Source organism: Clinocottus analis, unplaced genomic scaffold (genome assembly GCF_023055335.1).
Source record: "Clinocottus analis isolate CAN_PGR_092001 unplaced genomic scaffold, fCliAna1.0.p SCAF_1, whole genome shotgun sequence".
Classification (NCBI taxonomy): Eukaryota; Metazoa; Chordata; class Actinopteri; order Perciformes; family Cottidae; genus Clinocottus; species Clinocottus analis.
In genome coordinates this window covers 1,597,501-1,612,390 of record NW_027175820.1, presented here as the reverse complement: position 1 = coordinate 1,612,390, position 14,890 = coordinate 1,597,501, and the positions used below count along the sequence as shown (strand labels likewise).

The 14,890-nt window shown below is 44.6% G+C and overlaps 1 protein-coding gene across 1 annotated transcript in view; it reads left to right on the top strand.

Moving 5' to 3' along the window:
* Nucleotides 1-310: 310 nt before the first annotated feature.
* dok4 (docking protein 4) overlaps nucleotides 311-14,890 on the top strand; it is a 51,678-nt gene continuing 37,098 nt past the window's right edge. Inside the window, exon 1 of the mRNA XM_068576259.1 lies at nucleotides 311-736. The gene's annotated coding sequence lies outside the window, so the exon portion shown is untranslated. The remainder of the gene's footprint in view (nucleotides 737-14,890) is intronic.

The following is a 14,890-nucleotide window of genomic DNA, read 5'->3' as shown; positions in this document are numbered from 1 at the left end:
TCCACTGCCGGCCACTGGTCATTCATAAATACCAACAATCCTATTATCCAATACCCAACAGTGAAAAAGCAATTATGCATATTGCCCAAAACTATTTTTTTTTTCATAAGCAGCCATTTTTATCCTCACACACTTTAAGCATCACTGGTGCAGGTGCACATAAGAAGTGGTTGGGGGCGTTACACTGAGCATTACGGTAGGGGGCGGGGCCTGTTGGAGCGTGGCTGGCCGGATGGGCGTGTCTTGTCTGTGTGGATGGGCTGTCCTGTCGGGCTCCTGTCCGCTCCGGCACAGCACGGCACGGCACGGCACGGCTCAGCATCGCAGACACCTCCTTTACCGAGAGGAGAGAGAGAGAGAGAGAGAGAGAGAGAGAGAGAGAGAGAGAGAGAGGAGAGGCGAGCCGCGCCAGCGCTGCCGCTGCGTACGAAACCAAACCACCCGTGTGTGTGTGTGTGTGTGTGTGAATGTGTGTGTGTGTGTCAACAGACAGCCGGCGGCCACCGTTTAACCCTCGCGGTCCGGTTTGGATTTACTGTGGCGTCTGCTGCAGCTGAGAGGAGGCTGACTCGACCCCGGAGCCACTGCAGCAGAGAGGGTTTGGAGCGGAGCGGTGAGTCAGCGGAGCACCAGAGGAGCCCCGTCCGACCACCGGGAGACCCCGCCCGCCCGCCCGCCCGCCTGCAGCCTGCACCCGCCGCGCTGGAGCTCACCGCCGGTCACAGCTGTCATCCAGGTAACGCGCGCTGAAGGGCTGACGCACGAGCTTCACGGCGCGAGGACTGTTTCCCTGCGATGCCCGGCGGTGTAATTACAATGTATTATAACAGAGGTGCCGCCTCACTGCACCTTTATGTTATTATTATTATTATCATATCAGCACTGTAGTGCTGAGATATTCATGAAAGTTTTCTGGCATAATCCAGTGTGTTGTGCGTCCTTCACCCGATAAGTTTCTAAAATATATTACCGCGCAATTATAGTCTATTTCATTTCAATTGTTTCAAACTTAATATTAAATCGAGACAATTGCGGTTTGACATAATTATATTATTATTAAATCATATTACTAATCCGTGATTAATCCCGATTCGTAACCACAAATTAGTCCAATTACTGATTATTAGAATTAAAATGCAACACTTTTGAGAATGAAGTTTTTTTCTTAAACATGCAGCAAATGTTATGTTTATAACTGAAGTCTGGTTAGTTACATAAATAATGACTAACTCTGTATTGACTAAATTAATTAATTGATTACTGGAGACAATTACTTGCAGATAAAACAACACTATTGTAAAAGTAATCTTACAGTTAAAGTCCTACACAAAAAAATAAAAGAGCTGTCTCCCCTTAACAGTCGGCTTCACACCACAAGGCAGGATTTATCTTCCCTGAGCTTCCAACCGTGAAACAGACTCATTTTAGAGATGCAGTGAGTGTCTGTGAAGTTGACAGTAAAGTCATATTGTTTGCAATTCCATTGGATCAGCACGGCCGTGTGTGTCACACTGATACTCCTAATGACTCCGGATCAAGTTCAGGTATAGCATCTCACATTGTCTTAATTGTTCTGGGGGGGATGCTGTAGCAACGACCCCCCTGTGGGCTCTCATCCCCTCCCACATGGATGTGATTCGCCAGAATCAGCTGGAGTCCGCTGTTGCCGCTGAACAAAATCCCCACTGTGAGTTGGTTCGGCACCTGCGGGCGTCGCACTTATGTGCTGTTTTCGTGTCACTTTGTGGTCCCGCGGTTTAATCCTTAACCGCCTGAGAAGTGAGGCTCGTAATGGAGCCCCTGTTTTTTTTTTGAGTAACATCCTGGTGAGTGAGTTTGGCATCCAGGGTGAAGGATTAGTCGTCCAGCGCCGTTGCCATCGGAGGCTCTCGTCTCCTGTGTGGAGAGGACAGCAGCGTTATAGTGCTGTGTGTGTGTGTGTGCCTCTGTTGCATCCCATGCGGACACACACACACACATGACAACTGATCCGTGAGCAGAGGAGGTGTGCTCCGTGGCAGAAGGGTGTGTGTGTGTGTGTGTGTGTGTGTAATCTATAGCGCACACTCGTGGTGAACCTGTCCAGTGTGTATGCGCACAGAACATTCACCCATGTCTCCTGAGTGATGCTCATGCATGCGCTTTCATTATTTGCATTCTGGAGTGTGTGTGTGTGTGTGTGTGTGTGTGTGTTCTTGTGTGGGGCTCAGTCTCCGGGTGAATGAGGAGAGATACAGTGGAGAAGCTGGAGGGAGGGATGGAGGGGAAGAGTGAGGGGGGGGGGGGGGGGGGGGGACAGAGAGGAGGAGCAGAAGAAGGAGGTTGGGAAGAGAACAAGAAAAAGGTGAGGGAGGAGGAAGAGGTGGAGGAGGTGGAGGAGGAGGAGGGAGGCTTCTCTCCCGTGTTTTTCCTGCTCTAATTTGCTTTGACAGCTGCTCCATTGGCTCAGGCTCTGAAGCAGCCTTTACGTTATTGGAGGGAGAGAGACACTGAAGGCCGGGCTGCACCAACAGGGAAAGATTTAATCACGGATTAGTTTCATCAGAGTTTCACAGAACGAGGTTCAAAATGAGCAAATACAGGTTTGAAACTGAGGAGGGCTCAACAGCACAATTACAATCTGATTTCTGTTTATTTAATCCAATTTCAAACCAGGATGAAATAGAGTTTGAACAATATGACGATGCTTGCTGAGCACCACGAAAAAAAATACAAAAATTAACGCATTTTCAGTTGGTGACGGTGGATTGGAGTTAGAGACGTAGAGCTGGGTGTCATACGTGTTTGTATGATGTTACCAAGGGGAAGCATGTAGAGAGGGTGAAGAGGAAGGGGACCGAGTATCGCACCTTGAGGGACACCTTGAATCTAATGAACTGTTGGCGGTTGGTGGCGGTATGACGGACCAGCAGAGGACAGCGCCTGTGATGTGGAGGGAGGAGTCAAGACGGGAGAGGAGGATGGAGAGGTTGATGGTGTCAAAGGCTGCACTGAGGTCCAGTCGGATGAGGATGAAATAATAAAATCCTCAAACCGACAGGCTCCCTTTCGTTGTCGAAAGAGACGGCCCGCCTCCTTTGACACCAAAATAACCCCTGAGTCCAAAATCTAAAAGAATGCGGCTGCTGTGCTCAGTCACCTGCCTGTGATGACAGGCTACATTAACTGTGTGTGTGTGTGTCTGTCTGTGTGCGTGTGTGTTCGTCTCGTCCTCCACACTGTCATTTTGGCTTATTACAACTTACAGCCTGTTTTTACACGCGGACAAAGTGACAATTAGTCTTTTCGACAGGAGCTCTGGTCTGTGATGTGTGCCAGACTTGTGTTGACATGTGCTCAAGCCCTCGTGTGGCGTGGGCTCACGTCTTAACCGGAGCTGTGGGTTTTTTGCCATGATTTGTGTCGCGTCCTCTCCCATCAGCTTCTCCTCAGCTTCCACAGGTTCTGCATCTGTCCGTGTACATTTTTGCACATAGGAAGGGATAGAGGAGAGCGCGAGCAGACGAGGGAACGCTTGTGATGGATGGCCAAGAGACAGAGGATAGTGTGTCATCTCGCAGCGACCCTGTGGGCGTCACACGTCAGCTGCCACAGCAGTATGTGCGCTGTCCTGTTCAGTTTCAAACCGGACGCTGAAAAAGAACCAAACTCTCAACATAAACTGATGTCAGACGGCCTCTCCGGTTGCCTCATACGGATGATGCATGATTCATCGTCTGTATCACGAGGAATTGGAGCTAATTAGTTGGAGGAAGATAAGTTTAATTATGTGTCACTGGTTGCTGTTATTGATTATTAATGTGAGTTTCAGATTTCAAAAAGTGTTATAAAATGAGTAAACATGGTTCATAATGCCGTTTTTTGATAATTTCTCTTCAACTATGAGCTCTAAAATGTTTCTATTGACCATTAAAGGCCGATTTATTGGGAGAAGTGGAATATAATATTTATTATAATGCTTTTACAAGTGAACAGTTGAAGCACCTGAAACTAAGAATCATCGTTTCCATTTGTCCTCTTTCGCAGAGTCAGCCTTATTTCTACAGTAGCCCAGAATGGACAAACCAGAAACTCTGGCTCCTCCACTGGCCTTTTGCTGCGTTAACATCGCAGCTTGAAATATCCCTGGAATAGTCGTCCATCACATGTGAGAGAAGCACCTTCCAATCTGGATTCACTTCATCACAGTGCACTCTCCAGATCGGTGTCAGGGCCATCTTCTTTTTATTAAAACGTCTCTTTAACATTGAGCTGTTTTTATACGACTGTTTCTCAACTCAAAGGTTGCACTTAACACTTCTTCCTGAGCGTCTCCTGCTCAGACGCCATCACACACACGAGCAGCGTTGTCGTATGTCAGGGTCGATGTAACTTCGTAACGGCCGCCCAATGCCAGTTCTACAGAATACTTGGCGTTTGTGGCTTGTGGCGAGCCCTCTCTCTCTCTCTCTCCCTCTCTCTCTCTCTCTCCCTCCCTCTCTTTCTCCCTCCCTCTCTCCCTCGCTGCTTGTTTTCATTTGGTGTCCTCATCAAGTTAACAAGCACAGCAACTTAATTAAATGAATGAGTTGGTGGTTTTGTGTGAATGGATCATAATCAGTACAGGCAGCTTCAAGTGCTGCAGCTGGAACGCCGGCATCGCGCAGTGTGTGCGCGTGTGTGTGTGTGTGTGTGTGTGTGTGTGTTTGTGTCTGTCTGTTGGTGTTTGTAAATCATGGGTACTGCCTGTTTTCTGCATCTGGGGACTGGAGCTTGGTGCAAAGGATTGTGGGTGCAGTCTGGTTCTGGTTGACTGGCTTTGACAGAGAGAGAGAGAGAGAGAGAGAGAGAGAGAGAGAGAGAGAGAGATGGCCTGTAATTAGTGCTCAGGGCCAACTGACTGGCCACATTCCACATCTGTAAATGACAGAGTGCAGGCTGGACTCTCTCTCTCTCTCTCTCTCTCTCTCTCTCTCTCTCTCTCTCTCTCTCTCTCTCTCTCTCTCTCTCTCTCTCTCTCTCTCTCTCTCTCTCTCTCTCTCTGTCCACGTCTCTCTTAGCAGTTCGGTCAAACCGGTCGTTTCCACATCACAGCGTTCAAACCTCCAGATGAGGAAGGAGATGAAGGCGGTCCTCATTGTCCCCCTCTTCGCTCTTCCTCGCTCTTCCTCTCTCTCTCTCTTTCTCTCTCTCTCCTCCCTCCGTGACACCCCTCCCTTCATCTCTCTTCTTCTGGCTGGGACCAGAACCCTTCACTCGTGCTACATAAGTCTTGATTTTGCACGTTGCTCCGGTGTGTTTCACTCCACACTTTTCCTTCCGTTGGCGTGATCACTCGTCCTTTAACTCATCCACCTCGTCCCCGTCCACGTCCTCCACGGCCACGGTGGTCGGTGTGTGTGTCCGTTGTGTGTCCGTTGTGTGTCCGTTGTGTCCGGCTAACTCATAACTTCACAGTGCCGAGCGCCGTTTCCTGTTAAACGCATCAAATGACAGCGTCAACGTCTGTTCTGCTCTCACTGAGTCTCGACTCTTCACGCAACGCCCATAAACCAAGACGACCAAAGCAAACAATTCACTTCATTACAACTACTTTCTTTTCTTATTCCAGTCATTGTTCTTTTACAGCTATGTGATGATAGGTTGGGTAAAAACTTACTTCTCTTTTTTCTTTTTTTAAAAGACTTTTATATTATTTTATGTCTTCTGTTATTCTTTTTTCACCCACAAGTTTGACTTTTAAGTAAACTAACACAAGCAGGCGGGTTGGAGGTTCTCACCGGGTTACTTTGTACACATATGTATATAATATTTCCAATATTTAATTCACATGACTGCTGACTACTTTACATTGAAAACATGATCAAAGCGTAACTCAAATACAGAAATCTGATTGGTTCATAATACCCACATGTCACTGCTTTGACGGCTAATTCCTTTGCACGTTTCAGTATCAATAGAAACGTTTAAGGCTGTTATGGAGGAGCGGCGACTGTGGCTCAGCATGCCCGTCTTTCAATCCAGGAGGATCGGTGGTTCGAGCCTCGGCTCTGCTCGTCCATGTCGACGTGTCTTTGAGCAAGACACTTAAAGGAGTTACTCCCCGTTGTTGTGTCTACGGTGTGTAGAAAGAATGCGAGTCGCTTTGGATAAAAGCGTCAGCTAAATGTAATGAGAGGCAACATCCTCGCCACAACGAGCAACTCTCCTCCAGCTAGCAACAAAGGCCGGCCGCTTGCAACCGGCTGCCGCCGTCATCCTACTGACGCTGGACAGTTTCACAATGGTTGCGCGATAAATGCCGGCATACCAAAAACATGTCAATGAATAGTTAAATCAATTTAACGCCGGGCTGTGATGAAAAATGATAGGTGCTAGCTGCTATTTCCAAATTCATAGCAGCCACCGTTCCATTGCAACCTCCCAATAATGTGCAGGCACACGGCCCAGAGGGGCTTATTTCATTGTGAACATTATTATTTATTCATAAAAAAATGATTGAATTTGTAATGTGTCTATAACTTTCATATTGCCATACTTAATGAGCGTTTTTTCTTTAAGCAATAGATCACTTCACGCCGGCGCGGTTATATCACAGCTAAGGGGCGTTATTCGTCCCGGCACGATCGCAATAAACCAAGGCCGGCCCGTCCTCAGCTGTTGCTTAAATGGCTAATTGCCTGCATTCATTGAGAGCGTCTCTATTTAACAAGGAAACTGGAGGGTTTCCGTCTCCTGCTCTGGAGGCGTTTATTCACAACTGGACTCTACGTAAAGATGGCCCATCGGAGAAAAAGCCGGGACTGATACTGTCCCGTGGACTCAAGAGTGTTTCCCCCGTTTGCCGACTGAGGGCAACTACTAAAATAATACGGTTTGCCATATTCTGTATTTTGTGACTCCCGGGACAAGCTAAAAAAATCAACAGGGTGTCAAATCGGTGTCCTACACATCTGTCTCATCTCCCTTCTCTGTCTTTGGCTCTCGGCGCCAACCGACTGGTTTCTCCGAAGACATGAATATTTGAAAATAACCCGTCTCGCGCACATGTAGGTTCATTTTTTAAAAGGAAAAGGCACAATATAATCCATCTACTGAGAGAGCACAAACCTTTGCCAATAGAAGTCACATAAAATGTGCCTGTTTCATATGTACCTCTTTTTAGGAAGGTCTTCAGTTGTGGGATAGAACGCAATATAGTGTGTGTGTGTGTGTGTGTGTGTGTGTGTGTGTGTGTGTGTGTGTGTGTGGGTGCTTTGAACAGATAGCAGAACATGCGTGGCAGCCTCACGCCGATGAACCGGCTCTTGGCATACTAAAATATTTATAGCCGTTTTTCGACCAGTCGTTGCCGCTTCGTCTGCTGCCGGCTGACATGTGAATCCACCAGATCTCGTATATAAGACGAGGAAACCGCTGGACTCTGCTGTACTTTGCGTCGAAGAAGTGGCATCGATCTGAATTATTCGTAGGGAAGTCGTATGCCGTTTCTATTAAATGCACTTAGCATGGAAAGTGAGCGGGCGGGGGCAGATATTTTATTTCACTGCTCAGAGCAGTTTCTGAAGAAGACACCAACAGTGCTGCCAAAAGTACTGTTGGGACAGTTATTAATATCATAAATGTATATAGAGGAAACCATATATATACTGGATAATTGATAGGCAAGTCACTGAAAGTAAGTCTATTTCCTTTACTTTTAAGTAAAAGAAGGCCATCTGTTGCCTTTTCCCAATGACACCAATATGACACATTATAGTTATTATGAATGCCAGCAATTGATTTAAAAAAAAAAAGTTTAAACTTCGGGTTGAATCTGTAGTTTTCACCTCTTTCTTTCTGGGAATCAGGCTGTAGGTGTAGTACCCATCTATTTGTTGTGGTTTTATTATTTATCATCCTATCAGTCTGTTGTAAGCTTCCTAATAAGAGAGCGAGAGTGTTGGATCCTCTGCTAACAGATTATAAATCCAACAGAATGCTTTTGAAACAATTAATAAATGTAATCTAGATGTCTAATAAAACACTCATTTCGCCAGGTTTTGATGACCTTTGACCTCCAGATGACCAAATTCATTCTTACTGGTGTTTATTCTTCATGAATGTGTTGCAGGATCATTGTAAACTTCTCAACATCTAAACTTCTAAGTTCCAAACTACAGTAAAACGTCATTACAGCCACGTCCAACCCAGCAGGACTCGACGGTACGTGAGCCTTATAAAGCACAACCACTGATCGATTCAGCCACTCGCCGAGTGTTTTCTCGTCATTTTGAAGCCGTGGCATTACAGGTTATTATTTATTCAGCGGATGTTAAAATGCAGTGTGACCAGCTCCGTAGGTGGAATCCAATTCTTTGAAAAATCCCCTTTTTAAGCTTTCAGGCTTTGGACCCTGCTCACTGAGCTCTGTGGGGAGCAACTCTCACTAAACAAAGTGTGATACGAAGGAGAAGTGTCGAGGGGTTTTGGGACTTCTGTTTGCCAAAAGCGTGATAATGTAAAAGATGATATACAGGCTTTATGTAAGGGGGGGAAATAACATGAGCTGAAGTATGATTTAACGCTCAGGATGATTCAGCCGCTGAAACGGCAAACCAGCGATTACATCATAGCGGGATTACATGTGTCTCATGAGTAGAGCTCGCAGTTATCACACTTATTTGTTCAAAGATTATTTGATAAAAGCTAAAAAAAATAAGAGACTTTAAAGGAAAAGCCTTTAACTGATCTTTGGAGCACAGTTGTTACCTTAACTGAATAGGAAGTGTCTAAAATGATCTACTGTGGAGCACAATAATCATACTTTAATTTCATATAGCGCTTTTCTGATTACTCAAAAACGCTTTTCAAATGAGACAAACAGAACAAAACAAACAAATGCGTGATGGAGTTATGCCCGACTGTATTTTGTTTGCTCCATTCAGCCCCAAAACATCAGTGATTACTGTCAGTGCTGTTGTGTCACGGCCCGTCACTCTTTTGACAGTTTAAGGATGAGTGGGAGGGAGGTGGGTTGTGTGTTTGTGTGTTTGTGATCACTGACCTTTATCTCCGAGTCCTTTCAACTCCTGTGTGTTTCGTTGTCTTTTGCTAAAAAAAACCTCTCTGGAATACGTTTTCAGATATAAATCTGATTTTGTGCATTTTAGATTTAAAGCAATTATTTAAAGGAGCAGCGTGTAGAATCGATGTGTCGCAGTGTGGCGGCATCGAGCAGGTGCAGGTTGCAACCTATGTGGCCTTCGGATGACATAAAAAACTTTAATTAAAAAAAAAGGCTCTCTCTAGAGCCGTGGTTTGTCCTTTCTGGGATACTGTAGAAAAATGGCGGGCAAACACCTACTCTTAGTCAGTTGCCGCTCGATTCAAATTACGACATCTTGAATTTGGATGTATCAGGAATGGCGTGTCGGTTTCCGCCTGCATCGTGTCTTTTCAAAATAAACTTTCTACTTCACTAGAAATGCACAGTTCCCTTTCGCTACATATACATAAAGACCTTATTTTTAATACAAAAAACGTACAATGTAGGTGTTCTTAGTTTTTACCCAACTGAACCTTTGGAGAAGATTGTGGTTCAGGTTAACAGAAATGTGTTTATTACGGACAATACGTGTTTTTTAATGTAGCCTTACACTTAAGTATCCTGCCTAAAGTACTCACAAAACTACTGTAAAAACTGCCCGGAGAGGTCTGGCCCCAGGTCATCTCTCAGACTCCTTGTTGCCTTACGTCTCCTGCTGCAAGCTGAGATCCTCAATGTGTTTCCTTGTTGCACCAAGGGCCAGAATCTCAAAAGAAAAGGGATTCAACCTTGGCAGCCAGGCCTCCGAGACTCTGGAATGACAAGGACATGAGGGCCGTCTCATCTTTTGAATCACTTTTAAAAAGTATGTTGTTTTTAAGAATGTTATTTGGCATTTAATTCTGTTGTACTCTGTGTTTTTAGTTTTTTACTTTTAGTACATGTCCTTCTCCTCATGTTTTGAATGCGTTCTGTTTTGTTGTGAAGCCCTTTGTAAGAGTGTAAGGAAAGCAAAGCTAAGGAAAACACAGTCTTAGTTTCAGGGGATTTCACTCTAATGAAGCTGAAAAGATGAAAACTATAGTGCATGTCTGTAAACCCCCTTAATCCTACGCACTGCTCCTTTAATTGTTACATTGCCATGATGAGGAATCACATGCTGAGTGGTTATAACATAATAGGCCTGTTCTATTCCTACAACCGTGATGCTGATGAGCCGGGTGATAAAGAAGCTGCTGCCTGTGTGTCTGACTCTCTGTTGCAACGTGACCACAGATAAGGACTGGAATTGAAAGGAACGTTCAGACATTTTGGGAAATATGCTTGTTTGTATTTTGCGAGTCAGATGAGAAGATAAGGAACTGTTTCATCTCCAGAATGTGTTTTAGCTTAGCGACGCTTAGCGTAGCGGGTGGAATTAAAGGGAAAAGTGTGTCAAGAGGGAGAAGTAGACCTTCCTACGGTTGAGCGATATAACAATATTCTGTAAGCCGAGAGACACTCGAGGTTTGTCTTCTCCATGGAAACCTTTTCTCTAGGGTTCATGCATCCATGTCATGAAGTACCTTGATTAGTTGTTTAATTCCCCACATCAGGAATTCCCTTCTGCTTGATTCTGTAATTGAAATCGATTTTAAATACTACAATTTTGAAATTGCAAGAGCTTCAAATGATATTGTCTCTAAAGAACTGCACTAAAAACCGCTGATTTGTCATGAATGCCACCTTGGGAGTGCTGCTTGTAGACCTTCATTACCTCACGGGACCTTAAAATACGCTTTATTCAGGATCTCTGGGAGCGTCAGCCGGTTTTATAATATCGTGATAAAATATAATTTTGAATTTGCTTGTTTTGATTCGGCCTCTGATTGCCCCCATCTCTGCAGAGAGACAAAGTTCTTTGATTTCTGCGGTTTGCTTCCCGTATTTAGGCGGCAAACTCCGGTTCTGCCGATTTAAAGTCTCTTCTCTCTCACGTGGGCGGCGACTCCAGTTTAAAAAGAAAGAAAGAAAATAAAATGATTTTATTCCCTCAGTAAACATTGTAAACATGAGTTTATGGTCTGCATCTCTAGTTTTAAGTCTTCTTTAATACAGCATGATTGTTTATTTAGGAAAATGGTCCTATTGAGACTCAAATGGACCATAAATCAGGGTATGCTTTAGGGCGGGCTTACTGTGATTGACAGGTCGCTGTCACAAGTCGTTTATACTGCGTCTCTACGTCACTCTTCTGGAGGATGGGGTTTAAATAATCTAATCATGTGGCTCTTCTAGACTTTTTTAATGCTATCGCGCTGAATTGATCATGTTCTGACGGTAAAGCGAGTAATTTCTTGGGGTTTGTGAAACTCAAAGAAACGTATCCACCATGTTACAGCTGCAGCAGAAGCAACGACAATGAATGAGACGTATCGTCTCGTGTTTTTGTAGATAGAGGAAAACCTAAAAATAAATACATCTAAAATATATGGAACATTTTCACCCAGCTCCCACACTTTATTACACTATTATATATCTATTAAGCTGGTCAACCTCCTCTTATTTAACTGTAACTGACTGTAATTCACTTTGTCACCTTCTTGTTCTCCAAATTCATGAAAAGTCCCCGTCTCATGCCAATAAAGCATCTTATGATGCAAATTGAAACTGAGAGAACGGGAGAGTGTGACAACTGGCTTGATGTCAAAATCAATGCGAACCTCTTTAATAATAATTTTAAAAATGTAGTACGAGGTGAAACTGTTCGAAAGCAATGAAAAAGGGAGGCGGCCTGCAGACTGGGCGGCGGCCCGGCAGCATGTGAGGGGTCGACTTGGTCGGCAATTACAACCGACGGCCTTTGATTTTTATTTTCGGTCCGAAATGTCAATCCGTGTCCCCGGGAACACAAAGTCACAACTGTTGCCGAAATGCCTGCAGTTTAATAATCCTGAGCACGGGAGTCATGCTGCTGGTATCGTTGAGATTACGGATGAATGCATGTGTGTGTGTGAGAGATAGAGACAGACGGATGTAGATAGAAGGAGACAGAGGGAGAGGCTCTGTGCCTCTCTTTGATCTCTACTAGGTGTGTGTGTGTGTGTGTTCGTGTGTGCGTACGTGCGTGTGTGTGTGCATTTGCAGTTGGGGTTTCTAAAAAATTACATGGATCTCCGTGAGGTGGACGCCTTTTTCAATTTTCTAAATAAATCTGCTTAAGTTAAACTTTTCTTCGAGGTTGTTATGTCATTGTATCCACTTGTTTGTATGCATATGTGTTGGTGTGTGTGTGTGTGTGTGCGTGTGTGTGTGTGTGTGTGTGTGTGCGTGCATTTACATGTGGGATTTAGAAAATACATTTATCGACATATGAGGTGGCCGCCTTTTCCAATTCTCTGTGTAAGTCTGTGTGAATTAAAGTATGTCTGTGTGTGTGTGTGTGTGTGTGTGTGTGTGTGTGTGTGTGTGTGTGTGTGTGTGTGTGTGTTTGTCTCTGTCTTTGACAAAAACACAGACACACTTGACAGGCGCCAGTCTCTGTAATTTCTGTTGACAGCTCAGTGGTCCGTTGCAGCACTGACAGATGGTGTTCATTGACCAGTGCCCTTTACTTCCTCCCCTCCTTCCTTCCTAGCACCCTCCTTACTCCCTTCCTTCCCACATCCAGGCTGGATATGACATCTATTGCACTTGTGTCCATCCGGGGAGAGGGGGATCCTCCTCTGTTGCTCTTCCTGAGGTTTTTTCCCTCCCTGTTGGGGGAGCTTCTGATCTGACGTGAGGTCCAAGGACAGAGGAAGTGTAAAGATTGCAAAGCCCTCCGAGGCGAAAATTGTAAATTGCGTTTTTGGGCTGTACAAAATAAATTGAATTGGATTGAATAAAGGCACAAGCCTCTGTAGCTCAAGCCCCAGGGGAAGAGCGGGAGGCTTTGGAGCGAATCATCGTTGGAATTACAACTTCCTGGTGTCACGTGACACCACCGGGCTCAAATAGTTTTTAAATCAACTTCCCAGTAAAGTAAATTATTTTGTTGAAAAAGATATAAGAAAGCACTAATAATCCAAAATGATGTTCTTCCTCTATCTATCTGTGTGAAAAGAGCCTGAGACCGAGGCTATACCGAGGGGGCGGAGCTAAAAGAAACGCCAGCGCGCCGGCTGTCGGCCCACATGCATGTGGAGGCTCTTCGGACAACGTGGGTCATTTTATACTCGGATGTCAAACTTTATTATTATTTTTGAGCATTTTACCATCAGAATAAACGTGGCCCCGCCTCCGACGCTCTCTTTACAAACCCGTGGTCAAGCCTTGAACTTTGAAAGCCGTCACCAAACAAGAGAAATTGCCAAGAATTTAGTGCTACTCACTGTTCCCTGCATGTGTGCGTGCATGCGTGTGTGTGTGCATGCATGCATTTGTGTGTGTGTGTGTGTGTGCAGAGATGAAATATTCTGCCAATTTAGCCTCTGTGAAGTCTGTCTGTGTCCACGTCCGGCTCCACTGCGGAGGGAAGAAATCGGTTGGGGTACGTTTTATAGAGTAGTAATTCACCATAATTAGGTGTTGTATATGCAGGAATGGTTCTATTTTATTTCCCTTGGATACTTTTCAATGTCTTTTTCCAATTAGGTTTTCTTCTTCTATGAAGCTATTTTTATTCTTTATGCCTGTTTTGCACCTTTAGATGAGGCAGCGTTAACGACGTTCTCCGCGGTTTGGCTTTGACGGAGCACTTTACGGGTTTTAATGCGGCCCTCTTTCATAGGGGCGTGTCTCTGTCTCCGTCTTTGATGAGGTGATACGCGTTTGGATTTAATACAAAAACAATACAGATACGGGGACCCGTTGTAAAACTTGGGACACACTGAGTCATTGCTCATTACCCTGCAAGATATGTCAAAAATGTAAATACAAACAAGTTTCTCCACTTTAATTTAAATTGAGTCAGAAACATAGCAGATTATATGTGTAATAGTTTGTGGTGCTGTAAAGCACTCAGTGCCATCCATCTTTCATAATTCTTTTTCTCACCAAGATTAAATTCAATGCAATATATTACAATACTTATTTTCCTCAAATGACCAATAACACATGTTAAAAACCCTTCAGGCGATACTTGTTGCAGTGAAACGGAAACATTCAGCCGCTAGTTCATCAGTGTCTCCTGTTTTTAGTTCGTTAGTGTCTCTTATGAAGTCCTTCATAACTGATGCGATGCAATATTGTACGGAAGAAAGCCACATTTGATCGTGCGATCCAACGATTATGAGAAAACTACGGCGGTCAGCTCAAATAAACATTTGCATTATTAAAGGTGACAGTCAGTTTCCTGTATCTGTGCCACTGTGGGTGTCGACAATGAGATCGTTCTAATTGACAAATTGAGAGAAGATTGACTTTGAGGCCTTTCTCTGTCTCAGCAACACATCTATCACTCACAAATGTCCTTTCCAACACATTTTAGTAACACTAAACATGGCGGTTGACTGTAAATATCAGAAAATACAAATAAATTGTGCAACTATAACCCAATCTGCTTCCCACACCATGTTCACAGCCTTTCCAATCAAGGTGTGTGTGCGTGCGTGCGACACACAACCTCAGCCCAAACTTTCCCTTTTTATTATTTAGACTTTCTCTTTTCGAATTTTGCACAAATTGCTTATTGGAACGGGTGGAAGTCAACGTACCTGAGCAGGTAATCAACACATACAGTTGAGCCAGGATGTAATTTTAGTGTGTGTGTCTGTGTGTGTGCAGGGGGAAGGGCCCGAGCCCCATGTTTTACCTCCGCGTCCCACAGCAGCACCCAATTTGTACGGACACGTCCCTCTGGTCGGCCGCCCCGCCCGGCGCAGAGCGAGAGAAGTCATGACAAACTGTGAAATGAACATAATT